Consider the following 7,385-nt stretch of genomic DNA (forward strand, 5'->3'; position numbering starts at 1 on the left):
CATACCAGGCACAGTCTCGGGCTCTCACACTAATCAGAAAAGCACACTTAGAAAAGATCTGGGAGACAAGAGCCTTGCATTTCTGTCTCTGAGAGGGCTTGTGGTGGAGGAGTGCAGGCAGTCATATGAATGGATGAAGTCGTTTTTACCTCATGGCTGCTCCGAACTGAATCCAGCTGGGCATGTGAACTAAAAATGTGACTGAACTCTGGTGCTATTTCTGCTTCATTGGTTTCCAGTGCAGGTTTCTTCCCCCCAGAAACTTATTTTGTATTGCTTCATCTTGGCCTCTCATACCCTAGAGTACAACATTTAGAGAGATTTCTGCACAGCAATTATAATTTTTTCCACAAGGAAGCCATGTCTCAGACTTCTGCTGCTATTGTTCTGACAGGTACCTCTTTTTCCTTCAGGTACCACTGCTATTCTTGAGGATGGCTCATTGAAACACCTTTTACTTGCCTTTTAACATCCAGTCGAACGGAGCAGTACTGTGTTTTAAACAAAATCCCATTTGTATTAGGCAACAACATGCTCTTCATTCAAGCTTAAAAGCTTAAACATTTAAGAATTTGTGCAAAATATATTACAAGGTTTGCACTGAAACTTATACTAGGATGAAAGGTGTTGAGAACAAGAATCCGGGTCTTGGAATGTGCTCCACGTGGGGAGTGCTTGCTGCAGAAGCAGGAGGACCTGAATTCAGACACCTAGCATCTAGGCCTACCCAGCACCTACACCCAAGCCAGGTCAGGCAGCATGACTCTAACCTCGGAACGATGGAAGCAGACACGGACAAATCCCTGGAGCTTACTAGACAGCCAGTCCAGCTGAATCTGTGAACAGATCCGGTCTCAAAACTCAGAGGTGAAAAGTGGTTGACAAAGCTGCCCTAACTCGATGCCTCTGGCCTCCATATGCACCCATGCAGGCAAGCCTATTCCCACACATGTACAAATCCCCTCTCACACAGAAACCTCGAAGCAGAGGATGTGGGTCTGTGTCCTGCTAACCATTAAGTTTTCCCTCCCTCCTCCCTCCCTCCTTTCTTTCTTTCTCTTTCTTTTTTTCTTCCCTCCTTTCCTTCTTTCTTTCTTTTTATTAAATTCTTCTTAACACATAAAGGAAGACCATGGTACAGTTACAATCAGATCAAAGAAAATCAAACTGTGAAAGTTCAGAATCAGGAGTTGGGAGGTCCGCCTTCTGAGCTCCAAGGGCACCATTCCCACAGTTTGTCTTGTAGGCTCAGGCCACCTCTACTTCATAACTGCTGCTGTCCTTGGCTTTCATCCCATGGTCCAGGCGTCTACAAAGTGCTGGAGTTTCTATTTAAACTGGACTGCATCGTTACCAACATCTTCTTCTTAGGGACTCTGACCCAGACATGTTGGGCCAATCAACTTCTCTCCACAGTCTCTTCAATCCTTGGGCTTCTACTGAAACTGAAGTTGCACCCTTACCAAGGGCCTCTCCTTACTTCTCACAGTCTCAAGACCCAGTTGCTGTCCAGTAGGCCTGAATAACTTCAAAATAAGTACCAAAAATAAAAGTCAGAAGCTGGAGAGCTTCACATAATTCTTCTTCTGCACTCTCTCATTGCCTGAATTAGCACTCAAGAAATCTTGTCATTTTACACAGAAAACACATTCTGTTCTATTTATAATTTGTGCCATAAGTATTACTAATATATATATTGATTTATTTACCCACACCTAATATGCACATATATGGACACAAAGGTATATATATATATATATATATATATATATATATATATATATACACATTCATTATATATATTCCACATATATGCGCTCTGTTAAAAGTTGTTTGGAGTTTGGTAATCTCTAAAATCCAGATGGTTCTCGAAGTTTCACAACTCAGTTCCCAAATAAGTATTGTAGTAATTAATGTGTGTTCCCCAAAAGTCACTCAAAACCATCAGAATTCTTCTTTTAGAACTCTTACAGTACATGTTCAGGAAATGCCACCGAATTAGACATGCCCCTGCCTTCAGGAAGGTCATAGAGCCTATCAAATATGCTCTCTGGCATCACTGTAGATTTGCAAAGGATTCCAGAAGCCATCCACTCCATAGCAGGGAAGATGGAGCACAAGGGGCTGAACAATATCTACATCATCATAGTTGTGTTTGGTTTCCCCATGGTTGACTCCTCATTAGAAGGGGATCTGTATTTTAATTATTTAATATAACTGCCCCCCTCATTTTTATAATCCATAAAAAGTACACCATCATATAGTGATTTATAACAGGTCCACAAAAGAGGGACCAGCCTGACTAGTGCCAGAGGAAGACCTGGCTTCAAAACTCCTTTCATCTGAGCCTTCAGTGAATCCCTTCCGCATCTATTTCCACCTTCTACAGCCATAGGTGTCACCTCCCTGACCTAATCTTGGAAGTGGAAAAAAAACATTGTGGAATAATTTGTGCCTTGAAAGTAATCTGCCAAAGTTGTACTCCCCAATGAGACTTTCGTAAACATAAGGTTATTAAGGCGATAAAACTAAATGATGCTTACCTTAGTTAAAGTCATTATTGCTATGATGAAACACCATGATCAAAAACAACTTTGGGGAGGAAAGGATTCATTTGACTTATACTTCCATGGTACTTTTCATCATTGGAGAAAATCGGGACGGGAACCTGGAGGCAGGAGCTGATGCAGACGTCATTGATGAATGCTGCTTACTGGCTTGCTCAGCCTACTTTCTTATAGAACCCAGGATCTCCACTGGGTGGCCCCACCCACACTGGACTAGGTCTTCCCACATGAATCACTAATTAAGAAAATGCCCTATGGGCTTTCCTACAGCTGGATTCTATGGAGGCATTTTCTCAATTGAGGTTTTCTACTTCCCTGTGACGCTAGCTTGTGTTAAATTGACATGAAACTAGCCAGCACATGCCATGGGGCTAGTCTTTCACCCACTGGAATTTCCCATGCATGGAGAGAAGGCTAAGGGGGATAAGGTGAAGATAGCCACCCACAAGACAAGGAGAGCGGCTTCTAGAGAAGTAAGCCTGTTAACATTTTGATCGTGGGGCTTCTAGGCTTCAAAAACATGGGGAAAAGAAATGTGTGTTGGGCTGGGAATGTAGCCCAATGACAAAATGCTTGTCATCCTTAGCACCAACAAAAGAAAAATCTATCTATGACTATATTTATATCTATTTACTGATGTAAACTCTGTGTGTGTGTGTGTGTGTGTGTGTGTGTGTGTGTGTGTGTGTGTGTGTGTGTGTGTGTGTTCTGGTCTGTGTAGTATTTAGTCATGGTAGCCTAGTAAATTAATTCAGGAACTTCACCAGTTTTGGAGTCAATGCATTCTTTCAACAAATACAAACAACCCAGCCCATCTCTGCCTTACAACCTATCTCCATGGATGCCACTGTGTCCCATTTTTTCCAAGATTCTACAGAGCCTGTGGTTGACCTTCATACAATTTTCCTCTTTACACGTAATTAGGTTTCACTCATTCACCCTCCACCAAGTCAATGTGTATCTTCATTTCTTGTGATTTGGAGCTAAAGGACAACTTGATACCATATTAAAACATGAAATGCTAGTTTTTGAGGTTGTAGAGAAAGGAAAATGAATTTTATACCCTGATCATTTAAAACCAGGAATCCTCTGGTCTTGCAGGTCACCCATCAAGGGCATGAAGTCCCCAGAGTCTTGCTGTCTGTATGTTCTGTGTTAGACTCTTCCTGGATTATGCTTTTTGTGATAACCTAGAAGTCTAGCTTTCTTGAGTTCTGTAAGGTGTCCTTGCAAACTCCAGGGCAAATTCAGGACTCCCTGGCTTATTTTTGGTCTGTCAGGAGCACAGGTCACTACCTAAAATTCCTACTTCCAGGAAGATTATGTCAGAATTGAGTTCAACTGTAGAACAGAGCCAGTGTCAGAGCTGTTCAGCATGGGGGTAAAACACACTCAAGCACAAATCTGATCCCAAATGTGTATGTGTATGTGTAGTGTGTGTTACTTCCAGAACAGATTGTCATTTGGTGTCACAAAAGTAAGATTTAGTAGACTAGGCCTTGCTCACAGACACAAGGTTCTGGAAGAGAAGGGAGAAAAATCTTGGGCCTCTCTGATTCCTTGGGTTAAGCATAGAATGGAGAGCACCTGTATTTAATCAATTTCTGATGGTACAAAGTCACCAAAGGAATTTAGCTGCAAATCTACCTTCTGTCTCATTGGTTCACCATATACACAAGGAAACAAAAAGTAATATGAAAAAGGCAAAAATGTTCAAGTCTTTGTGTTTTTTATGGCATCCATCAAAGATAAATTAAAGCTAAAACAAAGTACTATGTCAGCTTTCAATGTTATATCAAGCTTGGATTTCAATAACCTCATTTTTATCTACTGGTCTGTTTAACTTTTTATTGCCAACTTGAAACAACATAGGTTCACTTGGGAATGGAGAGTCCCAATTGGAGAACTGCCTTGATCAGATTGCTCAGTGGCTGTATCTATGAGAGGTCATTTTGACTGATGATGGATGTGGGAGGATCCAGCCCACTGTGGGTGACACCATCCATAGGCAGGTGGACTTAGGCTATATAAGAAAATTAGCTGAGCATGAACCAGTTAGCAAGACAGTGAGCAGCATTCCTCCATGATTTCTGGATTGAGTTTCTGCTGTGACTTCCCTCAATAATAGGCTGTGAACTGAAAGCTGAAACCAGCCCTTATCTCCCCAAGTCACTTCTGGTCAGCATGTTTTATCACAACAACAAAAGAAAACTGGAACAATTCCCCAAGCAGAACATAGCTAAGAACACGGGCTTCCTTTTTTCCCAACCAACAGCTTTCTACTGTCTTTCTGTAAATCCTGATGCTTCCCACTGATCCTGACCTCCTTGGTAGCTGGGCACAGAATGGTGTGATGATTTTATTTTTTTGTTTGTTTGTTTGTTTTGTTTGTCTGTTTGGTTTTTGCAAAGATGATGTCATGGTATCTACTCCTATACATTTCATGCAATGATTTCTTGCTCAATAGCAGTACCATTAGCTTCCTAGAAGTCCTTTGTTAAAATAAATAGTGAGCAGGATTTAAGAGCCATATACTAAATGCATGTTTGCACTGACACAGGATGCATAACTCAGTATGGAATAATCACACGTAACTGAGTTACTCTGAGAACTGCCTAGATAACTAGCTTGATTTCTACCTCATCCTATTCATGTTTATCCTGTGTGTGTGATGTATATACATATGTACGTAGAGATATATACATGTATAAGTAAGACAGAGGAGGACAGTGAATGTTCTGTTACTCTCAGTTTTAATTGTGGAGACATGTTGAACCCAGAGCTAGGCTGGCAGCCTGAAAGCCCCAGCCACCCTCCCATCTCCTCCTCACAACATTGGCATGACAGGTGTATGGGGCCATGCCCAGGTTTATCTTGTTTATCTTTGAGGACAGGGTGTCTGTGAGCCAGAAGTTGTTCATCAGATTAACTGACTTGAATAAAGATGGTTGTTAGCAAATCTCTACCTTCATTGTAATCCAATTTGCATGCTAATGTCACCCTCCAGCACCATAACACCTGACAATTGTCATGCTTGAATGGAAAGAACCATCAATGGAATGAAAAGAGGTGGTAGCCAGTTTCCTGGGAAACCTCTACTAGTTCCCATCAAAGACATGAATATTCCTCCCATTAATAAACTCATCACTCTCCCTAGATTCTTTGATCCTATATCTATATACTCTCCTCACGTCAAAGAGCTGAGAAATTGATTTACCTGTTTGTCTGACCCTTCTCCCATTATTGGCCATGAATGAAAGTCTCCTTCTTAGTTGATGTTGTCTTGATGGTTTGGCAATTTTGAAATTCCAGTTACAGGCAAAACCAGAACAGGCTCTGCATGATGTACAACAGTTTATCCGTGGCAAGGCCAGATGAAAGCAACTATTAGATCTGTTATCCCAGAGAAAGGAACCTGTCCATTACCCCTAATAAATGCCAAAAGGAAAATGTCTAATGAACAATTAATATGCTTCATATGCAAACCATGTTATATTGGTTATGTATTCATGAGGATATTTATCCACTGAATGCACCCATTACTCAGGTACTGGTAGATACTGTGGTTAAGGGTGTCTTTTTACATTTACATTTTACATGGAGTACAAATAACCTACAACCAATGGAAACCCTGCAAAAACCCTTTAACTCTACTTTTTTTTCCCTCAAGACCTGTTATTAGTGTGTAGCTCAGAGTGTATACAGAGAAACTCTGTATTCTCCTTTGTCTTTTAAGTGTTGGCATTATAGGCAGATATCACCACAACTGGTTTTGCTATGGTCAGTGGTGATAAGGATGGAGGCACAGCTCCACGTTGTCACTCCCAGAAGCCCAGGATCTCCCCTCACTAATGCCAAATACCAAGGAGAGCCAAGCCCAACATGAGAAAAGCTATCTTTACCTTCTCTCTGGGTGTTATTAATGGTTAGATTACTAGATGGCCTCATATTGTTGGTGTATTATTCAAGAAATAGAGATAATCTCCTACAGCTATGCAAAGTAGCAAGGAAATGGATTTAGAGAAAAGCAATGGGACATGTCAGGCCATGCTACGAAGAGTGACAATGAACCACATGAGTGGAGGTACTCAAGGACTCTGGTTATTGTTTGGGGTGCCTTCCTTTATAAGGTTCAAGAGACAAAGAAGTTTGATTGCTAAGGAATATAGTGATGGTGGTTCTCTGTTTTAATTGACAGGTTTGGATTAGGTAAACCTTTGTTCATAGTACATGTCCCTTTCCATGATACATCTAATTCTAATCTTGTACATTGACATCTATGAATAGGCATAAGATTATAAATACAGGATTCACTCTATAAACTTCACTCAAATGATACAGTCTGCCTTACTGTAAATGTATCCAAAACCACCCTAGGCCAGATCAGTCCACCTCTCTTGATTTCAGGATGTGTTCTAGAATAGATACTAGTCGTTATGAATAGGCTGCTAAGGGTAGTAGTTTACTTGTGTTCTTTAAAGTAGGTTTGCTGCAATCTGATATACATGGTGTTGGGGGAAGTCCTGTGCATTTGTCAATAAAGTACTGTTGAGCCTATAGGAAACCTAGATAGGAGGGACTAGGAGTCCAGGAGAACTCTGGGAAGGAGAAAGACAAGAGAGTCGACATGTGACGCCATAGGGGTAAGAAGCCGGGAACTATTCTCCGGTAAGAGACATACTTAGATTAACAATTATGGGGTAATTACTTAAGACAGAGCTAGCCAGTAAGGGACAAGCAAGGCCAACAGCTTCATAATTAATATAGCCTCTTGTGTGTTTATTTGGGACTGATGCGGATCTAGAACCAGGCTGGCAC

The 7,385-nt window shown here is 41.1% G+C and overlaps 1 long non-coding RNA gene across 1 annotated transcript; it reads right to left on the reverse strand.

Moving 5' to 3' along the window:
* Positions 1 to 492: 492 nt before the first annotated feature.
* Positions 493 to 2,702, reverse strand: LOC121143509. Its single transcript, XR_005880730.1, has 2 exons — positions 2,544 to 2,702; positions 493 to 1,526 (listed from the first exon to the last, which is right to left on the reverse strand). It is a non-coding gene; the product is annotated as an uncharacterized LOC121143509 (long non-coding RNA).
* Positions 2,703 to 7,385: the final 4,683 nt, after the last annotated feature.

The sequence above is a fragment of the Mesocricetus auratus genome, unplaced genomic scaffold (assembly GCF_017639785.1).
Source record: "Mesocricetus auratus isolate SY011 unplaced genomic scaffold, BCM_Maur_2.0 Super-Scaffold_100013, whole genome shotgun sequence".
Taxonomy (NCBI): Eukaryota; Metazoa; Chordata; class Mammalia; order Rodentia; family Cricetidae; genus Mesocricetus; species Mesocricetus auratus.